The sequence below is a fragment of the Hyla sarda genome, chromosome 3 (assembly GCF_029499605.1).
Source record: "Hyla sarda isolate aHylSar1 chromosome 3, aHylSar1.hap1, whole genome shotgun sequence".
Classification (NCBI taxonomy): domain Eukaryota; kingdom Metazoa; phylum Chordata; class Amphibia; order Anura; family Hylidae; genus Hyla; species Hyla sarda.
In genome coordinates this window covers 7,445,477-7,473,254 of record NC_079191.1, presented here as the reverse complement: position 1 = coordinate 7,473,254, position 27,778 = coordinate 7,445,477, and the positions used below count along the sequence as shown (strand labels likewise).

Below are 27,778 nucleotides of genomic sequence, written 5' to 3'. Positions count from 1 at the left end.
CATGGCCCTGCTCTTACATAGACTGATACCCATGGCCCCTGCTCTCACATAGACTGATACCCATGGCCCTGCTCTTACATAGACTGATACCCATGGCCCTGCTCTTACATAGACTGATCTCCATGGCCCTTGCTCTTACATAGACTGATACCCATGGCCCTGCTCTCACATAGACTGATACCCATGGCCCTGCTCTCACATAGACTGATACCCATGGCCCTGCTCTTACATAGACTGATACCCATGGCCCCTGCTCTCACATAGACTGATACCCATGGCCCTGCTCTTACATAGACTGATACCCATGGCCCTGCTCTTACATAGACTGATCTCCATGGCCCTGCTCTTACATAGACTGATCTCCATGGCCCCTGCTCTCACATAGACTGATCTCCATGGCCCTGCTCTTACATAGACTGATCTCCATGGCCCCTGCTCTCACATAGACTGATACCCACGGCCCTGCTCTTACATAGACTGATACCCATGGCCCCTGCTCTCACATAGACTGATACCCATGGCCCTGCTCTCACATAGACTGATACCCATGGCCCTGCTCTTACATAGACTGATCCCCATGGCCCTGCTCTCACATAGACTGATCCCCATGGCCCTGCTCTTACATAGACTGATCTCCATGGCCCCTGCTCTTACATAGACTGATTTCCATGGCCCTGCTCTTACATAGACTGATCTCCATGGCCCTGCTCTCACATAGACTGATCTCCATGGCCCCTGCTCTCACATAGACTGATCTCCATGGCCCCTGCTCTCACATAGACTGATACCCATGGCCCCTGCTCTCACATAGACTGATACCCATGGCCCTGCTCTTACATAGACTGATACCCATGGCCCTGCTCTCACATAGACTGATCCCCATGGCCCTGCTCTTACATAGACTGATCCCCATGGCCCTGCTCTTACATAGACTGATCTCCATGGCCCTGCTCTCACATAGACTGATCTCCATGGCCCTGCTCTTACATAGACTGATCTCCATGGCCCTGCTCTCACATAGACTGATCTCCATGGCCCTGCTCTTACATATACTGATCTCCATGGCCCTGCTCTTACATAGACTGATCCCCATGGCCCTGCTCTTACATAGACTGATCCTCATGGCCCCTGCTCTCACATAGACTGATCTCCATGGCCCTGCTATCCTCGGGAGACGCAGCAGAGGATGGATCAGATATTTCTAACAGCTTCAATATTTAATCTAGAGAACAGCACAGGAGAAACTGGAGGAGGCAGATCAGATGGCAGTGGGGTAAAGGGACACCAGGTGGAAGTTACAGTGAATGAGGGGACATATACATTTATATGACTCATGACAACCACTGACACTGCCCATACCGGCTGCCATCATTGTCCTTCTCCCTGACTCTACATCTTCACTGTAGATTTAAAATTCTGTCCATGAACTAAGATGCTCAGGATGAACAGTATGACTGCAGCAGTGTATGATGTATTGTACTATACATATATTATATATCATCCCTTGGAGCATATATTATATTACACATTACATATCACCCCTGGGATCATATATTATATTATACATTACATATCATCCCTGGAATCATATATTATATTATACATTACATATCATCCCTGGGATCATATATTATACATTACATATCATCCCTGGGATCATATATTATATTATACATTACATATCATCCCTGGGATCATATATTATATTATACATTACATATCATCCCTGGGGTCATATATTATATTATACATTACATATCATCCCTGGGATCATATATTATATTATACATTACATATCATCCCTGGGATCATATATTATATTATATATTACATATCACCCCTGGGATCATTTATTATATCATACATTACGTATCATCCCTGGGATCATATATTATATTATACATTACATATCATCCCTGGGATCATATATTATACATTACATATCATCCCTGGGATCATATATTATTATATACATTACATATCATCCCTGGGATCATATATTATATTATACATTACATATCATCCCTGGGATCATATATTATATTATACATTACATATCACCCCTGGGATCATATATTATATTATACATTACATATCATCCCTGGGATCATATATTATATTATACATTACATATCATCCCTGGGATCATATATTATATTATACATTACATATCATCCCTGGGATCATATATTATATTATACATTACATATCATCCCTGGGGTCATATATTATATTATACATTACATATCACCCCTGGGATCATATATTATATTATACATTACATATCATCCCTGGGATCATATATTATATTATACATTACATATCATCCCTGGGATCATATATTATATTATACATTACATATCATCCCTGGGATCATATATTATATTATACATTACATATCATCCCTGGGATCATATATTATACATTACATATCATCCCTGGGATCATATATTATATTATACATTACATATCATCCCTGGGATCATATATTATATTATACATTACATATCATCCTTGGGATCATATATTATTATATACATTACATATCATCCCTGGAATCATATATTATATTGTACATTACATATCACCCCTGGGGTCATATATTATATTATACATTACATATCATCCCTGGGATCATATATTATATTGTACATTACATATCATCCCTGGGATCATATATTATATTATACATTACATATCATCCCTGGGATCATATATTATATTATACATTACATATCATCCCTGGGATCATATATTATATTATACATTACTTATCATCCCTGGGATCATATATTATATTATACATTACATATCATCCCTGGGGTCATATATTATACATTACATATCATCCCTGGGATCATATATTATATTATACATTACACATCATCCCTGGGATCATATATTATATTATACATTACATATCATTCCTGGGATCATATATTATTATATGCATTACATATCATCCCTGGGATCACATATTATATTATACATTACATATCACCCCTGGGATCATATATTATTATATACATTACATATCATCCCTGGGATCATATATTATATTATACATTACATATCATCCCTGGGATCATATATTATATTATACATTACATATCATCCCTGGGGTCATATATTATATTATACATTACATATCATCCCTGGGATCATATATTATATTATACATTACATATCATCCCTGGGATCATATATTATATTATACATTACATATCATCCCTGGGATCATATATTATATTATACATTACATATCATCCCTGGGGTCATATATTATATTATACATTACATATCATCCCTGGGATCATATATTATATTATACATTACATATCATCCCTGGGATCATATATTATATTATACATTACATATCATCCATGGGATTATATATTATATTATACATTACATATCATCCCTGGGATCATATAATATTATATACATTACATATCATCCCTGGGGTCATATATTATATTATACATTACATATCATCCCTGGGATCATATATTATATTATACATTACATATCATCCCTGGGGTCATATATTATATTATACATTACATATCATCCCTGGGGTCATATATTATATTATACATTACATATCATCCCTGGGATCATATATTATATTATACATTACATATCATCCCTGGGATCATATATTATATTATATACATTACGTATCATCCCTGGGATCATATATTATATTATACATTACATATCATCCCTGGGATCATATATTATATTATACATTACATATCATCCCTGGGGTCATATATTATTATATACATTACATATCATCCCTGGGATCATATATTATATTATACATTACATATCATCCCTGGGATCATATATTATATTATACATTACATATCATCCCTGGGATCATATATTATTATATACATTACATATCATCCCTGGGATCATATATTATATTATACATTACATATCATCCCTGGGATCATATATTATATTATACATTACATATCATCCCTGGGATCATATATTATATTATACATTACATATCACCCCTGGGATCATATATTATATTATACATTACATATCATCCCTGGGATCATATATTATATTATACATTACATATCACCCCTGGGATCATATATTATATTATACATTACATATCATCCCTGGGATCATATATTATATTATACATTACATATCATCCCTGGGATCATATATTATATTATACATTACATATCATCCCTGGGATCATATATTATATTATACATTACATATCACCCCTGGGATCATATATTATATTATACATTACATATCATCCCTGGGATCATATATTATATTATACATTACATATCACCCCTGGGATCATATATTATTATATACATTACATATCATCCCTGGGATCATATATTATATTATACATTACATATCATCCCTGGGATCATATATTATATTATACATTACATATCATCCCTGGGATCATATATTATATTATACATTACATATCATCCCTGGGATCATATATTATATTATACATTACGTATCATCCCTGGGATCATATATTATATTATACATTACATATCACCCCTGGGATCATATATTATATTATACATTACGTATCATCCCTGGGATCATATATTATATTATACATTACATATCATCCCTGGGATCATATATTATATTGTATATTACATATCATCCCTGGGATCATATATTATATTATACATTACATATCATCCCTGGGATCATATATTATATTATACATTACATATCATCCCTGGGATCATATATTATATTATACATTACATATCATCCCTGGGATCATATATTATATTATACATTACATATCATCCCTGGGATCATATATTACATTATACATTACATATCATCCCTGGGATCATATATTATATTATACATTACATATCATCCCTGGGATCATATATTATATTATACATTACATATCATCCCTGGGATCATATATTATATTATACATTACATATCATCCCTGGGGTCATATATTATTATATACATTACATATCATCCCTGGGATCATATATTATATTATACATTACATATCATCCCTGGGATCATATATTATTATATACATTACATATCATTCCTGGGATCATATATTATACATTACATATCATCCCTGGGATCATATATTATATTATACATTACATATCATCCCTGGGATCATATATTATATTATACATTACATATCATCCCTGGGATCATATATTATATTATACATTACATATCATCCCTGGGATCATATATTATATTATACATTACATATCATCCCTGGGATCATATATTATATCATACATTACATATCACCCCTGGGATCATATATTATATTATACATTACATATCATCCCTGGGGTCATATATTATATTATACATTACATATCATCCCTGGGATCATATATTATATTATACATTACATATCATCCCTGGGGTCATATATTATATTATACATTACATATCATCCCTGGGATCATATATTACATTATACATTACATATCATCCCTGGGGTCATATATTATATTATACATTACATATCATCCCTGGGATCATATATTATATTATACATTACATATCATCCCTGGGGTCATATATTATATTATACATTACATATCATCCCTGTGATCATATATTATATTATACATCACATATCATCCCTGGGATCATATATTATATTATACATTACATATCATCCCTGGGATCATATATTATATTATACATTACATATCATCCCTGGGATCATATATTATATTATACATTACATATCATCCCTGGGATCATATATTATACATTACATATCATCCCTGGGATCATATATTATATTATACATTACATATCATCCCTGGGATCATATATTATATTATACATTACATATCATCCCTGGGATCATATATTATACATTAGGTATCATCCCTGGGATCATATATTATATTATACATTACATATCATCCCTGGGATCATATATTATTATATACATTACATATCATCTCTGGGATCATATATTATATTATACATTACATATCATCCTTGGGATCATATATTATATTATACATTACATATCATCCCTGGGATCATATATTATATTGTATATTACATATCATCCCTGGGATCATATATTATATTATACATTACATATCATCCCTAGGATCATATATTATATTATACATTACATATCATCCTTGGGATCATATAATATTATATACATAACATTCCGGGGGTCACTAGCTGTGATGGGTCTGGGGACTGTGTAGGTTCCTTGATGAGATCAGTGACTTGTATATAACAATGGGTCACTCTTATCAGGATCGGGCACTCCTCCTCCTCCTCTTCCTCTTCGCCCTCATTAAACCCCTTAGATCCCGCCATATAATTGGATGTGACTTCCTGCCGCCACACTGTGATCTCTGAGGAAGCCGTGTCATGTCTGTGCTCCACCTTCTGACCTCTGCAAGTCTCTGAGAACTCTATCATGTATCTGTACCTCTATGCAGAAGATTTGGAGCTCTGTATCAGAATAATAAACATTTGACCTCTAAATATATATTACGAAATTGGCAGAAAGTGTCAGGCCTAAAAATACTCGATCATAAAAGGTGGAGGTGATACCCAAGAAGCTGGCATTTAAATGGCCTCGGTCATCATTAAAAACTTTTCACATGTCCTAGTGAAGACCCCCGCCGGTCAGGAGAACGAACCAACGCGTTCTCTTCTGACTCTCTTACGTGATTGAGACAAAATCGCAGTCTATGAGAGTGTCTCTTTCACATGACACAGGCAGTGGAGGAGGCAGGGAGAGTGTTAGAAGTCGCGCCATGGTCAGACATGCTGGCTGCGGATACACTCCTTCTCCACTGCCCGGCGCGGTTTGCACTGCGTGTTCAGTTTGTGTCTTACCGTGTATCTGAGCCCATTGCTACGTATCCTGACCTTGCTCCGGTGTCGCCTGCCTTCTGACCTCTTGCTATGTGACCTGATCTTGCTACCTGACCTCCTGCCTGTCCTGACTTCGAGTTGCCTCATCCTTCCTGCACCACGTTATACCTCGGATGCCTGGGTGGACAAGTCGTATCAGGGGTAGCGACCTGGGTGCCGCCTGCTGCAGCAAGACCATCCTGCTTTGCGGCGGGCTCGGGTTAAAACCAGCAGTACCTCAGACTCTGCTCCCTGGTACGGTCCACGCCATCATCAGATTTTACCCTATATAACACTTGGCAAAGCGTTATATAGCGTAAAATCTTTATTCTCACCCTCCCCGGGGGACGCTCCTGCCCCCAGGGATGGTGAAGATATGGAATTATAAACTAGTCCCTGCCGGCTCCGTAAGTAGTCCCCTGGGCGGGGAGCTCCTCTTACCAGGTCCCGTTACTTCGGCTGGCTGGGACGCCCCCTCTGCTTGATTGACGGATCGCATCATCACTCTGCTGAGTCTTTTCAGTGAGCAGAGTGATGACGCGGCCTGTCAATCAAGCCGAGGGGGTGTCTCTGCCGGCCAAAGAATGGGACCTGGTAAGAGAAGCTCCCCGCCCAGGGGACTACTTACGGGGCTGGCGGGGACTAGTTTATAACTTCATATCTTCACCATCCCGGGGGGCAGGAGCGTCCTCCGGGGATGGTGACGATAAAGATTTTACCCTATATAATGCTTTTCCAAGCGTTATTTAGGGTAAAATCTGATGAATGGTTTCCTTTAAATATAATCCTGCAACACACTGCACCCTCTAAATATAATACTGCAACACTGTACCCTCTAAATATAATACTGCAACACACTGTGCCCTCTGAATATATTACTGCAACACACTGTACCCTCTAAATATAATACTGCAACACTGTACCCTCTAAATATAATACTGCAACACACTGTGCCCTCTAAATATAATACTGCAACACACTGTACCCTCTAAATATAATACTGCAACACACTGTACCCTCTAAATATAATACTGCAACACTGTACCCTCTAAATATAATACTGCAACACACTGTGCCCTCTGAATATAATACTGCAACACTGTACCCTCTGAATATAATACTGCAACACACTGTGCCCTCTGAATATAATACTGCAACACTGTACCCTCTGAATATAATACTGCAACACACTGTACCCTCTAAATATAATACTTCCACACTGTGCCCTCTGATTATAATACTGCAACACACTGTGCCCTCTGATTATAATACTGCAACACACTGTGCCCTCTGAATATAATACTGCAACACACTGTACCCTCTAAATATAATACTGCAACACACTGTACCCTCTGAATGTAATACTGCCACACTTTTCCTCCTGAATGTAATACTTCCACACTGTGCCCTCTGATTATAATACTGCCATACACTTTGCTACCTGAATATAACACTGCACCTTCTAAATATAATACTGCCGTATGCTATGTCCCCAAATATAATACGTTCACACACTGTACCATGTGAATATAATACTGCCCCATACCATGCCACTGAATATAATGCTGCCATATACTATGTCCCAGAATATAAATAGAAGAGAAGGCTCCTAGAGGGGAGGAGCATATGTGACTACCTATTTAGCTCCACCTGTTTGACTTCATAGGCAGTGGAAGTGAAGGCGCACCGAGGGGAGGGGCATATGTAACTGCCTATTTAGCTCCACCTCCAAGACTTCAGAGACAGTCAAGTTTGTCATGTGTCCCCTCTACAGATCGGCTGAGCGGGCTCACAGAGCAGAGAGGTATACATTGGTGGCTATGCTCCACCTTGTTTTGCACACTCATTCGTAGTCGCGCCCTCGGGGCCATCATGGCGCCTCTAATGTGAAGCTTCCCTTTCCTGGTGACATGTCCCTTTAAATGCCTCCGCTCTCACCCTACACACCAGGCCTATAGACTGTGCAGCGACAGATCGATTCTCGCACCCAGCCACGGAGGTGGAATTTCAGACGCCGTGAAGTCATTACTGGACGAGGAAGGACATGACTCAATATTATTGAAGTGATGGGAGATTCCGGCACGTTCTTCAACCCCCCCCCCCCATCCCCCGTCACTTCGTCTCATCTTCAGACTCTCTTCTTGTTTCCTACGTCTCACATCTCCGGCCCTGATATAATTGTTTGTTCATGCAACGGATCACACTTGTCTCAATGTATCGATCCGTCCGCTCATTGACTTCACCGCCGTCTCCTCGTGTTTCCCGGCCTCACTCCAGTCTTTATTGCAATACAAGCAAATTGATGCTTATTAATCCCACATAACCCCTTTCTGGAGGCTGCCTGACACTGAGCTCTATGTAATCCTGACAGGGGAATAACATAGATTGTGGATCCCTGAGGATCTCCTCCTTGTCCTCAACAGTTTCCTAATAAAGGGGTACTCCACCCCTAGACATATTATCCCGTATCCAAAGGATAGGGAATAAGATGTCTGATCGCGGGTGTCCCCCACGATCTCCCTGCTGCACCCGGAATTTGTTTAGAGTGACAGCTGGAGAGCCGGAGGCTTGTGATGTCACGGCAGTGCCCCACTCGTGACGTCCCGGCCACGCCCCCTCAATGCAAGTCTATGGGAGGGGGCGTGACGGCCGTCACGCCCCCTCCCATAGACTTGCATTGAGGGGGCATGGCCATGACGTCACGAGCAGGGCGTGACCATGATGTCACAAGCCTCCACCCTGCATCGCCAGTCATCCGGCATGGAGCAAAGTTCACTCCGTGCACCGGATGTCTGGGGTGCCGCAGCAGAGATCCCGAGGGTCCCCAGCGGCGAGACCCCCCGCGATCAGACATCTTATCTCCTATGCTTTGGATAGGGGATAAGATGTCTAGGGGCAGAGTACCCCTTTAACTTATATTATTACCAATACAGTTGGTACAGCTTGAACTATTGCAGTTTCTTAAGCCAAAAGAACGGATATTTGGTCACTGTTCCTTTAAACCACAGCTTTACTGTTTTTGGCTGTTTCTGGGGTGCTTTCTATGACCTGTATGTGTAATGACTAATGCAGGAGTGAATGTTCAGAGTTGAATAGGTTTTTAGTCCAATTTCCCAAACAACTGATGAGGATCTCACTGTGGGGCAATATTACAATATGTAGACTTTACTTTACTCACACAACTCTGACGATACCCGGCGGGACGTGGGAAAACTTTCATGACGTGATAGCAAAGAAGAGCTAACTCCAAACAGAGGCCAATAAAGAGTTTAGTTTATTGCAGAAAGGTCCTTGTTCAGCCTTATTCTCTCTGACAAGGATAAGGAAAACTCCTTCTTTGAGATGAAAAACTTGAGCACTTTACACTGACAGCATGAACAGGAATAATTTCAAGAAATTGTGGTGTTTTTCTTTTTCTTTCCTAGACCGCTATAATTGAAAACAATCTCCATTAAACAGGTGAAAAGGCTCAAAGAAGGAAGAGACATATGTGACTACCTATTTAGCTCCGCCTCCCAGACTTCATAGGCAGTGGGTTCCCTTAATCAAAAGAGAAGGCTCACGGAGGGGGGGGGGCATCTGTTACTTAGCCACACCTCCCGGACTTCATAGGCAGTGTGCTAGATTAAACACTGGTTGGCTTACTGTGGTGCAATATGTAGACTTCACTTTACTCACATGACTCTAGTTTTACAACACGAATCCCTGCGGTATGTGGGCAGGCACACTCCAACAAAGATTTTAGTGCATTGCAGAAAGGTCCTTGTACAACCTTATTCTCTCTGATTTTGCAACACGATACCCAGCAGGACAGGCAGCTATGGGGTTCCAGGGTTCTTTTTTCTTGGCTGTGCTGTACTGGTGCACCACACTTGCTAAGGCAGTGATCAACCTTATTCTCTCTGGTTTTGCAACACGATACCCAGCAGGACAGGCAGCTATGGGGTTCCAGGGTTCTTTTTTCTTGGCCGTACTGGTGCACCACACTTGCTAAGGCAGTGATCAACCTTATTCTCTCTGGTTTTGTGACACAATACCCAACAGGACATGGGCAGAAAATGTTTCATGACGTGACAGCCAAGCAGCGCTAAGTCCAAAAAGAAGCCAACAAAGAGTTTAGTGTATTGTGGAGAGGCCCTTGTTTATACTCTGTTTTGGCTACACGATACCCAACAGGACATGGGCAGGAAAACTTTTTAAGACGTGACAGCCAAGTAGAGCTAACTCGAACCAGAGTCCAACAAAGAGTTTAGTGTGTTGCGGAAAGGTCCTTGTACAACCTTATTCTCTCTGATTTTGCAACACGAAACCCAGCTGGACGTGGGCAGGAAAACTTTCATGACGTGACCCCCAAGCAGCGCTAACTCCAAAAAGAGGCCAACAAAGAGTTTAGTGTATTGCGGAAATGTCCTTGTAATACCTTATTCTCTCTGATTTGAGACACGATACCTGGTGGGATGTGGGCAGGAAAACTTTCATGACATAACAGCCAAGCAGCGCTAACTCCAACCAGAGGCCAACAAAGAGTTTAGTGTTTTACGGAGAGGTCCTTGTTCTGCCTTATTCTCTCTGACGAGGATAAGGAAAGCTCCTTCTTGGAGATGAGGAACTTAGGCACTTTATCCTCACATCATGAACAAGAACAGGAATTGTGACTTGATTGTTTCTTTTTTTTTTTTTCTAATTTAAATGTAAAACATTGTGATGTTTTTCCTCCCCTAAAAGTGCATGTGTTCATGTATGCGTGCGTTATTTACAGCATTTTTCCCTCCACAATTCTTTAATAGAAATTCTTAATTCGCATGATATATGAATCACATGTCACAAAAATTGCACCATGTAGTTCGGTCACTTCAACAGCATCTAAAATGGCGTTTTGCAAACAGTGTGTCTCCAGCTGTTGCAAAACTACAACTCCCAGCATGCCCGGACAGCCTTTGGCTGTCCGGGCATGCTGGGAGTTGTAGTTTTGCAACAGCTGAAGACACGATGTTTGCAAAACACTGATCTTACAGCTCGGCAGGTGACGTCATATTTGTAGACCGCTCCACATATAGATGCCATAGTGAGCACCTCGTGTTTCGGGAGTCCTGTTATACATACAGTAGCTGTAGAGACTTTTTCCGTCACTGTCTGGTGCGGGGGTGGCCCGATAGTTATTGGGGCTCAGCGTTCTCCTCTCCTGACATATACAGCGCAGAAAATGTGAGAAATGCCATGTTCTGCTCGGTTGCAGATCATCACAGCCCAGCGTCCTCTGATATCTGTCCACATAGACCTCGAGATAACAAAATATCACTATATAAAATAGGATAACACAAATTGATCTCTAAGCTACTACCCTAAATAGTCATAATTATGGTATGGTCCAATAGTTGCCATTAAACACTATGTCAGACATATTTAAAAGAAATCCCATCATTTTTTTTTTTGTGACTTTTGCGCCAGAATGTAATGGTGTGCTAGCAGTAAGCCTGTACAAAACTAGTTCTGCTTTAAAAAGAGGAGACAATTGTATCCAGTCTAGACAATGCTCTGTGAGCTAAACATCCTGGACTCCAGACTGATACATTGTACATAGCTCGTCCTGCTCTCAGCTGAGAAGTGATACAATTGTATCCAGTATGGACAATGCTCTGTGAGCTAAACATCCTGGACTCCAGACTGATACATTGTACATAGCTCGTCCTGCTCTCAGCTGAGAAGTGATACAATTGTATCCAGCCCGGACAATGCTCTGTGAGCTAAACATCCTGGACCCCAGACTGATACATTGTACATAGCTCGTCCTGCTCTCAGCTGAGAAGTATATACAATTGTATCCAGTCTAGACAATGCTCTGTGAGCTAAACATCCTGGACTCCGGACTGATACATTGTACATAGCTCGTCCTGCTCTCAGCTGAGAAGTGATACAATTGTATCCAGTCTAGACAATGCTCTGTGAGCTAAACATCCTGGACTCCAGACTGATACATTGTACATAGCTCGTCCTGCTCTCAGCTGAGAAGTGATACAATTGTATCCAGTCTAGACAATGCTCTGTGAGCTAAACATCCTGGACTCCAGACTGATACATTGTACATAGCTCGTCCTGCTCTCAGCTGAGAAGTGATACAATTGTATCCAGCCCGGACAATGCTCTGTGAGCTAAACATCCTGGACCCCAGACTGATACATTGTACATAGCTCGTCCTGCTCTCAGCTGAGAAGTATATACAATTGTATCCAGTCTAGACAATGCTCTGTGAGCTAAACATCCTGGACTCCGGACTGATACATTGTACATAGCTCGTCCTGCTCTCAGCTGAGAAGTGATACAATTGTATCCAGTCTAGACAATGCTCTGTGAGCTAAACATCCTGGACTCCAGACTGATACATTGTACATGTTACGCCGAGCGCTCCGGGTCCCCGTTCCTCCCCGGAGCGCTCGCCTCATCCTTGTTGCTGCAGCGCCCCGGTCGGATCCACTGACCGGGTGCGCTGCGGTTCCGCCTCCAGCCGGGATGCGATTCGCGATGCGGGTGGCGCCCGCTCGCGATGCGCACCCCGGTCCCCGTACCTGACTCGCTCTCCGTCGGTCCTGTCCCGGCGCGCGCGGCCCCGCTCCCTAGGGCGCGCGCGCGCCGGGTCTCTGCGATTTAAAGGGCCAGTGCACCTATGATGGTGCCTGGCCCAATCTCCCAATTACCTATTAGTGTGATCACCTGTGCACTTCCCTATATCACCTCACTTCCCCTGCACTCCCTTGCCGGATCTTGTTGCACTTGTGCCTAGTGAAAGCGTTCCCTTGTCTGTTCCTAGTCCGTGTTCCTGACCTCCTGCCGTTGCCCCTGACTACGATCCTTGCCGCCTGCCCCCGACCTTCTGCTACGTCCGACTTCGCTTCTGCCTACTCCCTTGTACCGCGCCTGTCATCAGCAGTCAGAGAGGTGAGCCGTTGCTAGTGGATACGACCTGGTCACTACCGCCGCAGCAAGACCATCCCGCTTTGCGGCGGGCTCTGGTGAAAACCAGTAGTGACTTAGAACCGGTCCACTAGCGCGGTCCTCGCCAATCCCTCTCTGACACAGAGGATCCACTACCTGCCAGCCGGCACCGTGACAGTAGATCCGGCCATGGATCCCGCTGAAGTTCCTCTGCCAGTTGTCGCTGACCTCACCACGGTGGCCGCCCAGCAAGCCCGACAGATCGCCCTTCTAACCCGTCAGCTGTCGGAAATGTCCACCATTTCGCACCAACTTCAGTCGCAACTTCTCCAGCAATCTTCTCCTCCGCCAGCTCCTGCACCTCCTCCGCAGCGAGTGGCCACTCCTAGCCTCCGCCTGTCCTTGCCGGACAAATTTAATGGGGACTCTAAGTATTGCCGTGGCTTTCTTTCGCAATGTTCCCAGCACTTGGAGATGATGTCGGACCAGTTTCCTACTGAAAGGTCTAAGGTGGCTTTCGTGTTCTGCCTTCTGTCTGGAAAAGCCCTGTCATGGGCCGCACCGCTCTGGGACCGCAATGACCCCGTCACTGCCTCTGTACACTCCTTCTTCTCGGAAATTCGAAGTGTCTTTGAGGAACCTGCCCGAGCTTCTTCAGCCGAGATTGCCCTGCTGAACCTGGCCCAGGGTGTTTCTTCCGTTGGCGAGTACGCCATTCAGTTCCGTGCTCTTGCTTACGAGTTCTCCTGGAATAGTGAGGTTCTCTGCGCGACCTTTAAAAAAGGCCTATCCAGCAACATTAAAGATGTTCTGGCCGCACGAGAGACTCCTGCTGACCTACATGAACTCATTCATCTTGCCACTCGCATTGACATGCGTTCTTCCGGATGGCGTCTGGAGCTCCGCCTGGATATGGACTTTGTTCGCACGAAGCGTTTTTTCTCCCCGGCTCCTCTCTCCTCTGGTCCTCTGCAATCTGTTCCTGTGCTTCCCGCCGCGGAGGCTATGCAAGTTGACCGGTCTCGCTTGACACCTCAAGAGAGGACACGACGCCGCATGGAGAATCTTTGCCTGTACTATGCCGGTACCGAACACTTCCTGAAGGATTGTCCTATCCGTCCTCCCCGCCTGGAAAGACGTACGCTGACTCCGCACAAAGGTGACACAGTTCTTGATGTCAACTCTGCTTCTCCACGCCTTACTGTGCCTGTGCGGATATCAGTCTCTACCTTCTCCTTCTCTACTATGCTCTTCTTGGATTCCGGATCTGCAGGAAAATTTTTTTTGGCCTCTCTTATCAACAGGTTCTACGTTCCTGTGACCAGTCTCGCCAGACCCCTCTACATCTATTGTTTTTACAATAAAAGATTGGACTGTCTCGTGCGTTTTCACACAGAACCCCTCCTAATGTGCATCGGACCTCATCACGGAAAAATTGAGTTTTTTTTCCTCCGGTTCTTTGGCCCCAAGAAGAGGGGGAGACCCAAGGGGGGGGGTACTGTTACGCCGAGCGCTCCGGGTCCCCGTTCCTCCCCGGAGCGCTCGCCTCATCCTTGTTGCTGCAGCGCCCCGGTCGGATCCACTGACCGGGTGCGCTGCGGTTCCGCCTCCAGCCGGGATGCGATTCGCGATGCGGGTGGCGCCCGCTCGCGATGCGCACCCCGGTCCCCGTACCTGACTCGCTCTCCGTCGGTCCTGTCCCGGCGCGCGCGGCCCCGCTCCCTAGGGCGCGCGCGCGCCGGGTCTCTGCGATTTAAAGGGCCAGTGCACCTATGATGGTGCCTGGCCCAATCTCCCAATTACCTATTAGTGTGATCACCTGTGCACTTCCCTATATCACCTCACTTCCCCTGCACTCCCTTGCCGGATCTTGTTGCACTTGTGCCTAGTGAAAGCGTTCCCTTGTCTGTTCCTAGTCCGTGTTCCTGACCTCCTGCCGTTGCCCCTGACTACGATCCTTGCCGCCTGCCCCCGACCTTCTGCTACGTCTGACCTTGCTTCTGCCTACTCCCTTGTACCGCGCCTGTCATCAGCAGTCAGAGAGGTGAGCCGTTGCTAGTGGATACGACCTGGTCACTACCGCCGCAGCAAGACCATCCCGCTTTGCGGCGGGCTCTGGTGAAAACCAGTAGTGACTTAGAACCGGTCCACTAGCGCGGTCCTCGCCAATCCCTCTCTGACACAGAGGATCCACTACCTGCCAGCCGGCACCGTGACAGTACATAGCTCGTCCTGCTCTCAGCTGAGAAGTGATACAATTGTATCCAGTCCGGACAATGCTCTGTGAGCTAAACATCCTGGACCCCAGACTGATACATTGTATATAGCTCGTCCTGCTCTCAGCTGAGAAGTATATACAATTGTATCCAGTCTAGACAATGCTCTGTGAGCTAAACATCCTGGACTCCGAACTGATACATTGTACATAGCTAGTCCTGCTCTCAGCTGAGAAGTATATACAAATGTATCCAGTCTAGACAATGCTCTGTGAGCTAAACATCCTGGACTCCGAACTGATACATTGTACATAGCTAGTCCTGCTCTCAGCTGAGAAGTATATACAAATGTATCCAGTCTAGACAATGCTCTGTGAGCTAAACATCCTGGACTCCGAACTGATACATTGTACATAGCTCGTCCTGCTCTCAGCTGAGAAGTGATCCAATTGTATCCAGTCTAGACAATGCTCTGTGAGCTAAACATCCTGGACTCCAGACTGATACATTGTACATAGCTAGTCCTGCTCTCAGCTGAGAAGTGATTCAATTGTATCCAGTCCGGACAATGCTTTGTGAGCTAAACATCCTGGACTCCAGACTGATACATTGTACATAGCTCGTCCTGCTCTCAGCAGAGAAGTGATTCAATTGTATCCAGTCCGGACAATGCTCTGTGAGCTAAACATCCTGGACTCCAGACTGATACATTGTACATAGCTCGTCCTGCTCTCAGCTGAGAAGTGATACAATTGTATCCAGTCTAGACAATGCTCTGTGAGCTAAACATCCTGGACTCCAGACTGATACATTGTACATAGCTCGTCCTCCTCTCAGCTGAGAAGTGATACAATTGTATCCAGTCTAGACAATGCTCTGTGAGCTAAACATCCTGGACTCCAGACTGATACATTGTACATAGCTCGTCCTGCTCTCAGCTGAGAAGTGATATAATTGTATCCAGTCTAGACAATGCTCTGTGAGCTAAACATCCCGGACTCCAGACTGATACATTGTACATAGCCCGTCCTGCTCTCAGCTGAGAAGTGATACAATTGTATCCAGTCTAGACAATGCTCTGTGAGCTAAACATCCTGGACCCCAGACTGATACATTGTACATAGCTAGTCCTGCTCTCAGCTGAGAAGTGATACAATTGTATCCAGTCTAGACAATGCTCTGTGAGCTAAACATCCTGGACCCCAGACTGATACATTGTACATAGCTCGTCCTGCTCTCAGCTGAGAAGTGATACAATTGTATCCAGTCTAGACAATGCTCTGTGAGCTAAACATAAGACTCCAGACTGATACATTGTACATAGCTCGTCCTGCTCTCCTCTGCAGTATATATCATGGAGGATGGATCAGTCTGTGCTGTCGCTGATCATAGCTCTGCAGGACTGTAGTGTAGAGTATGATGGAGAGGAATGATGCGTCAGCTTGAGCCTCTGATAAATGTTGTAGATGTCAGGGCCCATAGGGTTAACATGGTGTCGTCTATTCACCGTCTGCTTCTCATGTAAAACCAGAGAGATTAATTTCATGGATTTTCGTCTCTGCTCTGGTGGCGCCGCTGCTCTCCCCCCGGGGGGATCAATGTGACAACGCTCAATGACTTGTCAGCGAGAAGCGGCAGATTCGTGTTTACAGCTCCTGAGCTCATTAATACCCAGCTTTTTAATGGCTAAGACAACACAATCCCCATTATTCGCCATTAACGCTCAGCGTCCGATCATCCCGCCAGATCTGTTCTCACATCCTCAGGATTCCCCTGCAGCTTTGTCAGTGACTTGTGAGATGTGCCGCTCCTCCATAGCACGAGGCTGCAGGACTTACATGGAGTTCAGCTCCAGAGTAGTTAATTCTGCAGACTGTGGGGGGTCAGGGGGTCAGGGAAGAGACTTCTTGTTAGGGTTGTGATTATTTCAGTACATGGAGTAAAGTGGCTGCAGGTTTTATGTCATGTGGAAAGGACTTTATGGCCACAGTGTGTCACAGTATAGAAAGCGCTGCAGAAAAGCCACAGGGTAAAGGAGAAACTGGCAAGACGGAGGAAATGAGGAGGAAAATAAGAAAGATACAATGAACAAGCAAGAAAAGGTAATAGGGAAGACAACGGCCGGGCAAGGAAAATAAAGGGAAAGGGAAGGAATGGGAATAAGGAAGAGAGGAGACGAAAGAGGAGCGAAGTAGAGAAAGAATAAGGAGGAGAGGAGAGGAAAGAGGAGAGAAGGAAAAGAGGAAAGAATAAGGAGGAGAGGAGAGGAAAGAGGAGAGAAGTAGAGAAAGAATAAGGAGGAGAAGAGAGGAAAGAGGAGAGAAGGAAAAGAGGAAAGAATAAGGAGGAGAGGAGAGGAAAGAGGAGAGAAGTAGAGAAAGAATAAGGAGGAGAGGAGAGGAAAGAGGAGAGAAGGAAAAGAGGAAAGAATAAGGAGGAGAGGAGAGGAAAGAGGAGAGAAGGAAAATAAGAAGGAATAAGGAGGAGAGGAAAGAGGAGAGAAGGAAAAGAGGAAAGAATAAGGAGGAGAGGAAAGAGGAGAGAAGGAAAAGAGGAAAGAATAAGAAGTGGAGGAGAGGAAAGAGGAGAGAAGGAAGAGAGGAAAGAATAAGGAGTGGAGGAGAGGAATGAGGAGAGAAGGAATAGAAGAAGGAATAAGTAGGAGAGGAAAGAGGAGAGAAAAAATTAGGAGGAGAGGAGAGGAAAGAGGAGAGAAGGAATAGAAGAAGGAATAAGGAGTGGAGGAGAGGAAAGAGGAGAGAAGGAATAGAAGAAGGAATAAGGAGGAGAGTAAAAGAAAGAGGAGAGAAGGAGAAGGAATAAGGAGGAGAGTAGAAGAAAGAGGAGAGAAGGAAAAGGAGAAGGAATAAGGAGGAGAGAGGAAAGAGGAGAGAAGGAAAAGGAGAAGGAATAAGGAGGAGAGTAGAAGAAAGAGGAGAGAAGGAGAAGGAATAAGGAGGAGAGTAGAAGAAAGAGGAGAGAAGGAAAAGGAGAAGGAATAAGGAGGAGAGTAGAAGAAAGAGGAGAGAAGGAGAAGGAATAAGGAGGAGAGTAGAAGAAAGAGGAGAGAAGGAAAAGGAGAAGGAATAAGGAGGAGAGTAGAAGAAAGAGGAGAGAAGGAAAAGGAGAAGGAATAAGGAGGAGAGTAGAAGAAAGAGGAGAGAAGGAAAAGAAGAAGGAATAAGGAGGAGAGAGGAAAGAGGAGAGAAGGAAAAGGAGAAGGAATAAGGAGGAGAGGAGAGGAAAGAGGAGAGAAGGAAGGAAAAGAAGAAGGAATAAGGAGGAGAGGAGAGGAAAGTGAAGAGAAATAAGGAAAAGAAGAAGGAACAAGGAGGAGAGGAGAGGAAAGAGGAGAGAAGGATAAGAAGGAATAAGGAGGAGAGAGGAAAGAGGTGAGAAGTAAGGAAAAGAAGATGGAATAAGAAGGAGAGTAGTGTAGCGCCGAGCGCTCCGGGTCCCGCTTCTTGCACCACTAATTGGTGCCTGGCCCAATTAGTTCCAAGCACTCCCCACACCTTAAAAACCCACTTCCCCTTCATGTCCTTGCCGGATCTTGTTGCCTTGTGCCCTGAGAAAGCGTTTCTGTGTGTTCCATTGCCTGTGTATCCAGACCCTCTGCTGTTGCCCCTGACTACGAACCGTTGCTGCCTGCCCTGACCTTCTGCTACGTCCGACCTTGCTCTTGCCTTGTCCTTGTGTACCGCGCCTGTCTCAGCTGTCAGTGGGATTGAGTCGCTATCGGGTGGAACGACCTGGTAGTTACCTGCCGCAGCAAGTCCATCCCGCTTTGCGGCGGGTTCTGGTGAAAACCAGTAACCCCTTAGATTCCGTTCCCCTGGTACGGCCCACGACATCACCTCACTGACACAGAGGATCAACCACCCGTGTCTTCCCCACATACCAGTCCGGATCCTGACAAGTAGAAGAAAGAGGAGGGAAGTAAGGAAAAGAAGAAGGAATAAGGAAGAAAGGAAAGGGAAGAGAAGCAAGGAAAGAAGGAATAAGGAGGAGAGAAGTAAGAAAAGAAAAAGGAATAAGGAGGAGAGGAGAGGAAAGAAGAGAGAAGTAAGGAAAGAAGGAACAAGGAAGACAGTGCATAGTAAGGAAAAGAAGGGAAAATATGGAAGAGAGAATAGGAAAGACAAGAGAATTCTCAAAAAAAAGAGGTAATAAGGAAGACAAGTGGAATGTAAGGCTATGTTCACACGGTGGAACTTTTGTGCGGAATCCACTGGAACGTTTCCGTTCGGAAATTCTACAAAACTTACTGCCTGTTATGTTGAATCAAAATTCTGCATTCTGGATTCTACAAAAACATTGGAACCTGTCAATAGTTTTTGCAGAATTCTCCATTAAAGTAAATAGAACTCTGAATTCCGTCCAGAATCTGTTTAGTTTCCAGAAATTCTTTATAAATTCCGCGCATAATCTGCAAAACTGCAAGAAATCCGCAGCCAGAATGGAATCACAGAAATTCCACGGTGTGAGCAAAGCTTCAGGGGAAATTAGGAAGACACAAGAAAAGTAACGAAAAGGGAATAAGGAAAACAAGAAGAAAGAGATATAAGAAAACAAGGGAATATAAAAACAACATGGCGGAAACAAACAATACAAGAGGAAATCAGACCCGAAAAGTCACCAGTGGAGACAGAGAGAAAATCTGTCACAACTAATAACAGTGGAGGAGAATTATCGAAACCTGTGCAGGGAAAAAGTAGAGCAGTTGCCCATAGCAACCAATCAGATCGCGTTTTTCATTTTTGACTTCAAATCTGCAAAGGTTTTGATAAATCTCCCCCACTGGGCCAGGATGAGATGCCCTTCCACAGGTGTAGACTACTGCCACTGCCACCAGGTGGTGATGTAGAGCACTCGTCCTGCACATGTTGTGGTCAATTGTGATATTACAAATAAACCTTGTAATATCACACTGCCCCATTGTTGGATGCGGAAATCTGCCCCTCGTGATGTCATGCCACGCCCCCTCAATGCAAGTCTATGGGAGGGGGCGTGGCTGTTGCCACGCCCCCTCCCATAGACTAGCATTGAGGGGGCGTGGCATGACATCATGAGGAGCAGACCTCCCATAGACTTGCATTGAGGGGGCATGGCTGTGACGACAGCCCGCACCCATCGTTTGGAACAAAATACCCCACGCCCCCTCCCATAGACTTGCATTGAGGGGGGTGTGGCATGACATCATGAGGAGCAGACCACACATAGTCTTGCATTGAGGGGGCATGGCCGTGATGACAGCCCGCACCCATCGTCTGGAACAATACCCCTTTAAGTATGAAGGAATCCCAATATGTGAACCCTAACTACATGCAGGATACAGATGTGGTAGGTGGAAATCCCGCCATGGGTTTCCTTTTCCTTCCGGTGAAGATCCGACTGCGGCACTGTAGCGCTACACCGGCGTGATGGCACAGAAATCGGGTGTAAAGTAGTAGTACTTTTTATTGGTGATCATAAAAAGTGACAATACAGCGTTGGACTACGCGTTTCGGAGGGGCTCCCTCCTTCCTACCTGGACCTGAGGAAGAAGGAAGAGCCCTTCCGAAACGTGTATTGTCACTTTTAATGATCACTAATAAAAAGTACTACTACTTTACACCCGATTTCTGTGCCATCACGCCAATGTAGTGCTACAGTGTTGCAGTCGGATCTTCACTGGAAGGAAAAGGAAACCCCTACTGGGATTTCCACCTCCCACATCTGTCTCCTGCATGTAGTTAGGGTTGATGTATTGGGATTCCTTCATACTTAAAGGAGTACTCCACCTCCCCAGTGTTCAGAACATTTTGTTCCAGACGATGGGTGCGGGCTGTCGTCACGGCCATGCCCCCTCAATGCAAGTCTATGGGAGGTCTGCTCCTCATGAAGTCAAGGGGCAGTGGAGTACCCCTTTAAAGCGTACCTGTCATAGTGCAAAAAAAAGAAAAAAAGTGATCTGTTACTCAGGACCCAATCCTGATCATGTGCATATAATTTTTATGTGTCTCGGACCTATATATCCAGAGATATAAGCATTTATCTGCTGGTGAGTTACTTTTTCATTGTGCAGGCTGGAGGGGTATATTTAAAGGGGTATCATTAAAGGGGTGTCATCACGCCGGTGTAGCGCTACAGTGTCGCAGTCGGATCTTCACTGGAAGGAAAAGGAAACCCCTACCGGGATTTCCACCTCCCACATCTGTATCCTGCATGTAGTTAGGGTTGATGTATTGGGATTCCTCCATATTTAAAGGGGTATCATTAAAGGGGTGTCATCACGCCGGTGTAGCGTTACAGTGCCGCAGTCGGATCTTCACTGGAAGGAAAAGGAAACCCCTACCGGGATTTCCACCTCCCACATCTGTATCCTGCATGTAGTTAGGGTTGATGTATTGGGATTCCTCCATATTTAAAGGGGTATCATTAAAGGGGTGTCATCACGCCGGTGTAGCGTTACAGTGCCGCAGTCGGATCTTCACTGGAAGGAAAAGGAAACCCCTACCGGGATTTCCACCTCCCACATCTGTATCCTGCATGTAGTTAGGGTTGATGTATTGGGATTCCTCCATATTTAAAGGGGTATCATTAAAGGGGTGTCATCACGCCGGTGTAGCGCTACAGTGCCGCAGTCGGATCTTCACTGGAAGGAAAAGGAAAGCCCTACTGGGATTTCCACCTCCCACATCTGTCTCCTGCATGTAGTTAGGGTTGATGTATTGGGATTCCTCCATATTTAAAGGGGTATTATTAAAGGGGTGTCATCACGCCGGTGTAGCGCTACAGTGCCGCAGTCGGATCTTCACTGGAAGGAAAAGGAAAGCCCTACTGGGATTTCCACCTCCCACATCTGTCTCCTGCATGTAGTTAGGGTTGATGTATTGGGATTCCTCCATATTTAAAGGGGTATCATTAAAGGGGTGTCATCACGCCGGTGTAGCGCTACAGTGCCGCAGTCGGATCTTCACTGGAAGGAAAAGGAAACCCCTACCGGGATTTCCACCTCCCACATCTGTATCCTGCATGTAGTTAGGGTTGATGTATTGGGATTCCTCCATATTTAAAGGGGTATCATTAAAGGGGTGTCATCACGCCGGTGTAGCGCTACAGTGCCGCAGTCGGATCTTCACTGGAAGGAAAAGGAAAGCCCTACTGGGATTTCCACCTCCCACATCTGTCTCCTGCATGTAGTTAGGGTTGATGTATTGGGATTCCTCCATATTTAAAGGGGTATTATTAAAGGGGTGTCATCACGCCGGTGTAGCGCTACAGTGTCGCAGTCGGATCTTCACTGGAAGGAAAAGGAAACCCCTACCGGGATTTCCACCTCCCACATCTGTATCCTGCATGTAGTTAGGGTTGATGTATTGGGATTCCTCCATATTTAAAGGGGTATCATTAAAGGGGTGTCATCACGCCGGTGTAGCGCTACAGTGCCGCAGTCGGATCTTCACTGGAAGGAAAAGGAAACCCATGGCGGGATTTCCACCTCCCACATCTGTCTTCTGCATTCTTCACCGCCCTCGACGGGACTGACGGCCATCCGCTCCCGACACACCAGCAACCAGCGACCTGCCCAAAACGATTAGCAGTTTTGTGCCTGTAATTTAGCGCAACCTGAGCAGGTCCTTTACTTTTCTGTTTTACCGCGGATAACCGGCACTGTAAAGCGCCATCTCTATCTTTTTTTTTGTCTCCTATAACCCTAACTACGTGACTGAATTATACTGCAATATATGATGCGTTATCCTCCATAGATCTGGTGCACTTTCAGACTGACCCTATTCTCCGTGGATAGTCTTATTCTTCCGCCTCTTCTCTCGCTGTCAGTCCGGTCGGTTTTGTCTGTTTCTCTATAACGAGGGAAGGAGCAGAGATTGGGCTGCGGCGGTGACATCTGGGGACGGTCTGTACTGTAGAAAATAATTGGTCACTTCACCATCTTCGCCGTCTCCTGGTTGACAGTGAGTGACAGAACGTCGCGCAGCCAATGATCTCTTCACGTCTTATAGGGAAACCTTTTGTTTTATCCAAATTTTCTACTTGTCAGTCAGTGGACACAGATCCGTCAATCTCCTATTAATGATCCTGAAGTTCTGTTCATCGCCGCCGGATACGGTAATGACCGGCGCACAGAGATTCCAGACCTCCCCCTTATGTAAGAAAACATGACATCTCCGCTATATATCGTGGCCCACAGCAATTGTCAAAAAGTGCTGAAAGCCATTAAAGCCAATAAAGTTAATGTCTTATGTTCCGTTTTAATGTCTAAATGAATGTGCTGCTTTATTTCATAATATATACAGTATGGGGGGAGATTTATCAAAACTTGTGCAGAGGAAGAGTGGTGCAGTTGCCCATAGCAACCAATCAGATTGCTTCTTTCATTTTCCACAGGCCTCTTTAGAGGCCTGTGGAAAATGAAAGAAGCAATCTGATTGGTTGCTATTGGCAACTGCACCACTCTTCCTCTGCACAGGTTTTGATAAATCTCCCCCTATGTGGGGAGATTAATCATTATTTGTCTATTGTTGCTCAGAATTTACTAAGGCTGTGCACGTCCCCCTCGCTCTACCGTACGCTCCTTCTCTACCTAACAGGGAAAGTGGACGTAGGGATTTTGTTCTATTGCTTTGAGGTCGGATTCCATTGAGGTTTTTTGTCCATCATGGAAAACGCCAGAAAAACTGTCCCAGCTTTTTCCTGCGTTTTGTCAGTTTTTCTTGCGTTTTTTTTTTCTTGCTCTTTTGCTGGTGTGTGGAAACAAAAAAATGTACTAAACTTTTTGTTGTTTTTTTTTCTTCGAAATTTAGATACGTGAATGTGGAGGACTATGTCAGATTTTGTGGATTGCGACAATGAACAGCGTTTTTTTTTTTTTAAATGTCAAGAAAAGGGTTAACGAGGGCTGTGGGGGAGTGTTTTTTTTAAATAAAAACATTTTTTCAATGTGTTCTGTTTTTTTTTTATAATTGAATTTTCAGGCTTAGTAGTGGAAGGCATCTTGTAGACATAATCTATTACTAAGCCGGGGCTTAGCATTAGCCCCCAAAACAGCTAGCGCTAACCCCCAATTATTACCCCGGTACCCACTGCCACAGGGGTTCTGGGAAGAGCTGGTACCAACAGGCCCGGTACGTCAAAAATGGTGCTCCTGGGCCTAGGCGGTAACAGGCTAGCGTTATTTAGGCTGGGGAGGGCCAGTAACAATGGTCCTTGCCCACCCTGGTAACGTCAGGCTGTTGCTGCTTGGTTGGTATCTGGCTGATACTGAAAAAATTTGAGAACCACACACTTTTTTTCTTTATATATAAAAAAAAAAAAAAACATAGGGTTCCCCCTATTTTTATTCTCAGCCAGATACCAACCAAGCAGCAACAGCCTGGCGTTATCAGGGCGGCAGAGGACCATTGTTACTGGCCCTCTCCAGCCTAAATAATGCCAGCCTATTACTGCCTAGTTGGTACCAGCTCTTCCCGGCACTCCTGTGGCGGTGGGTACCGGGGTAATAATTGGAGGTCAGCGCTAGCTGATTTTTGGGCTAACACTAAGCCCTGGCTTAGTAATGGATTCCGTCTATAAGACAGCTTCCACTACTAAGCCTGAAAATTCAATTATAAAAAAACACAGACACATAGAAAACATTTTTTATAAAAAAAAAATAATACTCCCCCACAGCCCTTGTTAACCATTTTATTGAAATAAAATAAAAACGCTGGTCATCGTCGCAGTCCACTGAATCTGATGTAGTCCTCCGCATTCACGTATCTGAAATGAGAAGAAAAGAAAAACAAGAAATATGGGTTAGTAATTTTTTTTTTGCTCTCCCCCCTGGAAGAGCGCACATAATGCAGCGTGTTCCTAAACAGTGAGCCTCCAATTGTTGCTAAACTACAGCTCCTATCATGGGGGGCTGTAGTTAAGCAACAGCTGGAGTCTCCCTGTTTGGGAACACACTGCCAGAAAGGCTCTGTTTCCATTATACCAAACGCATAATATGTGAACAGAGATCTGCCCTTGGACTACTACTCCTATCATGGCACAGAGGCTGTCCCATGATGGGAGTAGTTGTAGTACCGCAGCGCTGCTGAGGGATGGCACTTGCACATCCCCCGGCTGCAGGACTTTTAGGACTACTACTCCCATCATGGATAGACTCTGCCCATGATGGGAGTTATAGTCCAGGGGCTGAGGTGCAGATCACACCGGGTCATTCTGCAGAGAATCGCATTTAAGTTAACAAGCCGGCGGTACATGCGACAACACTGCGCTGCCGCCGGCTTCTATATACACTGTAATAATTCATAATCCCCGCTGCCGGGAGAGGGGAGCTCTGATTGGTCAATAGCTATCTACCAATCAGAGCTCCCGTGTTCCAGTGCCGTCAGGGAGCGTGATGTAGACGCATGTAAGGCCGGCTTGTATAGTTAATAAATGCGGATCACAACAGATCTCCAGAGAATGATCTGCTGCGATCCGCATTTAAGTTAAAAAGCCAGCGGTACATGCGGCTACACTGCGCTCCTGTGCTCCTATATACACTGACATGAGCAATCAGAGCTCCTGTCTCCCGGTGGTGGGGATTATGAATTAAGAACTGTATACAGGAGCGCAGTGTAGCCGCATGTACCGCCGGCTTTTTAATTTAAATGTGGATCATTCTCTGGAGATCTTTTGCGATCCGCATTTATTATACTATAGAAGCCAGTGGTACATGCATCTACACTGCGCTGCTGCCGACTCCTATATACACTGTCATAATTCATAATCCCCGCCAGAACACAGGAGCTCTGATTGGTGGATAGCTATTGACCAATCAGAGCTCCCCTCTCCTGGCGGCGGGGATTATGAATTATGACAGTGTATATAGGAGCCCTGTGCAGCGCAGTGTAGCCGCATGTACCGCCGGCTTGTATAGTTAATAAATGCGGATCGCAGCGGGTCTCTGCACCTCAACCCCTGGATTATAACTCCCATCATGGGCAGAGTCTGTCCATGATGGGAGTTGCAGTCCTTATTGTGTCAAAATAGACACTTTGGTACGTGTCCTCCGAGGTGGTGTATATTTGCGCAAAAAAAATGTGTGTCCAAAAAAAACGCAGTTAGTAAATCGATGTCTACGGGAAAAATGGCTCTACGGTACACCCAAAGGGTGACATCATTAGAAAAAGTTCCGCCAAAAGAAACGCACAAAAAGAACTCAGAAAATATCATTGCACAAAATTTTGCGTGGAAAAATACACTTAAAAATGCTCTATATAGATTGATGAATCCCCCCTATGTGTGTATAGGAGGCGCTGTTTTTCTGACATGATAAGTTATATAATTTTAGCTTCATTCAGCCACCACTAGGGGGAGCTCACATATAGCTATTGAACTCAATCGGCGTTGTATAATCTATATGTTTGATATGAGCTCCCCCTAGTGGCGGCTATGAAGAGAAGCAGTTCAGGTTCTCTCTCTCCCCATAGAAATTTTGTCCGGTTTAATCATGTGACACACTCTCATTCTCTTTTTTTTTTTTTATAGGTGCCTTCAGCCACCACTAGGGGGAGCTCACAGTATAAATATAGGGGGAGATTTATCAAAACCTGTCCAGAGGAAACGTTGCCCAGTTGCCCATAGCAACCAATCAGATCGCTTCTTTCATTTTTAATAAGGCCTCTGCAAAATGAAAGAAGCAATCTGATTGGTTGCTATGGGCAACTGGGCAACATTTCCTC

The 27,778-nt window shown here is 44.3% G+C and overlaps 1 protein-coding gene across 13 annotated transcripts in view; it reads left to right on the top strand.

Moving 5' to 3' along the window:
• The window catches only part of OTOF (otoferlin), a 433,471-nt gene that overhangs the window by 94,591 nt on the left and 311,102 nt on the right, over positions 1-27,778 (top strand). The gene's annotated exons all lie outside the window — the stretch shown is intronic.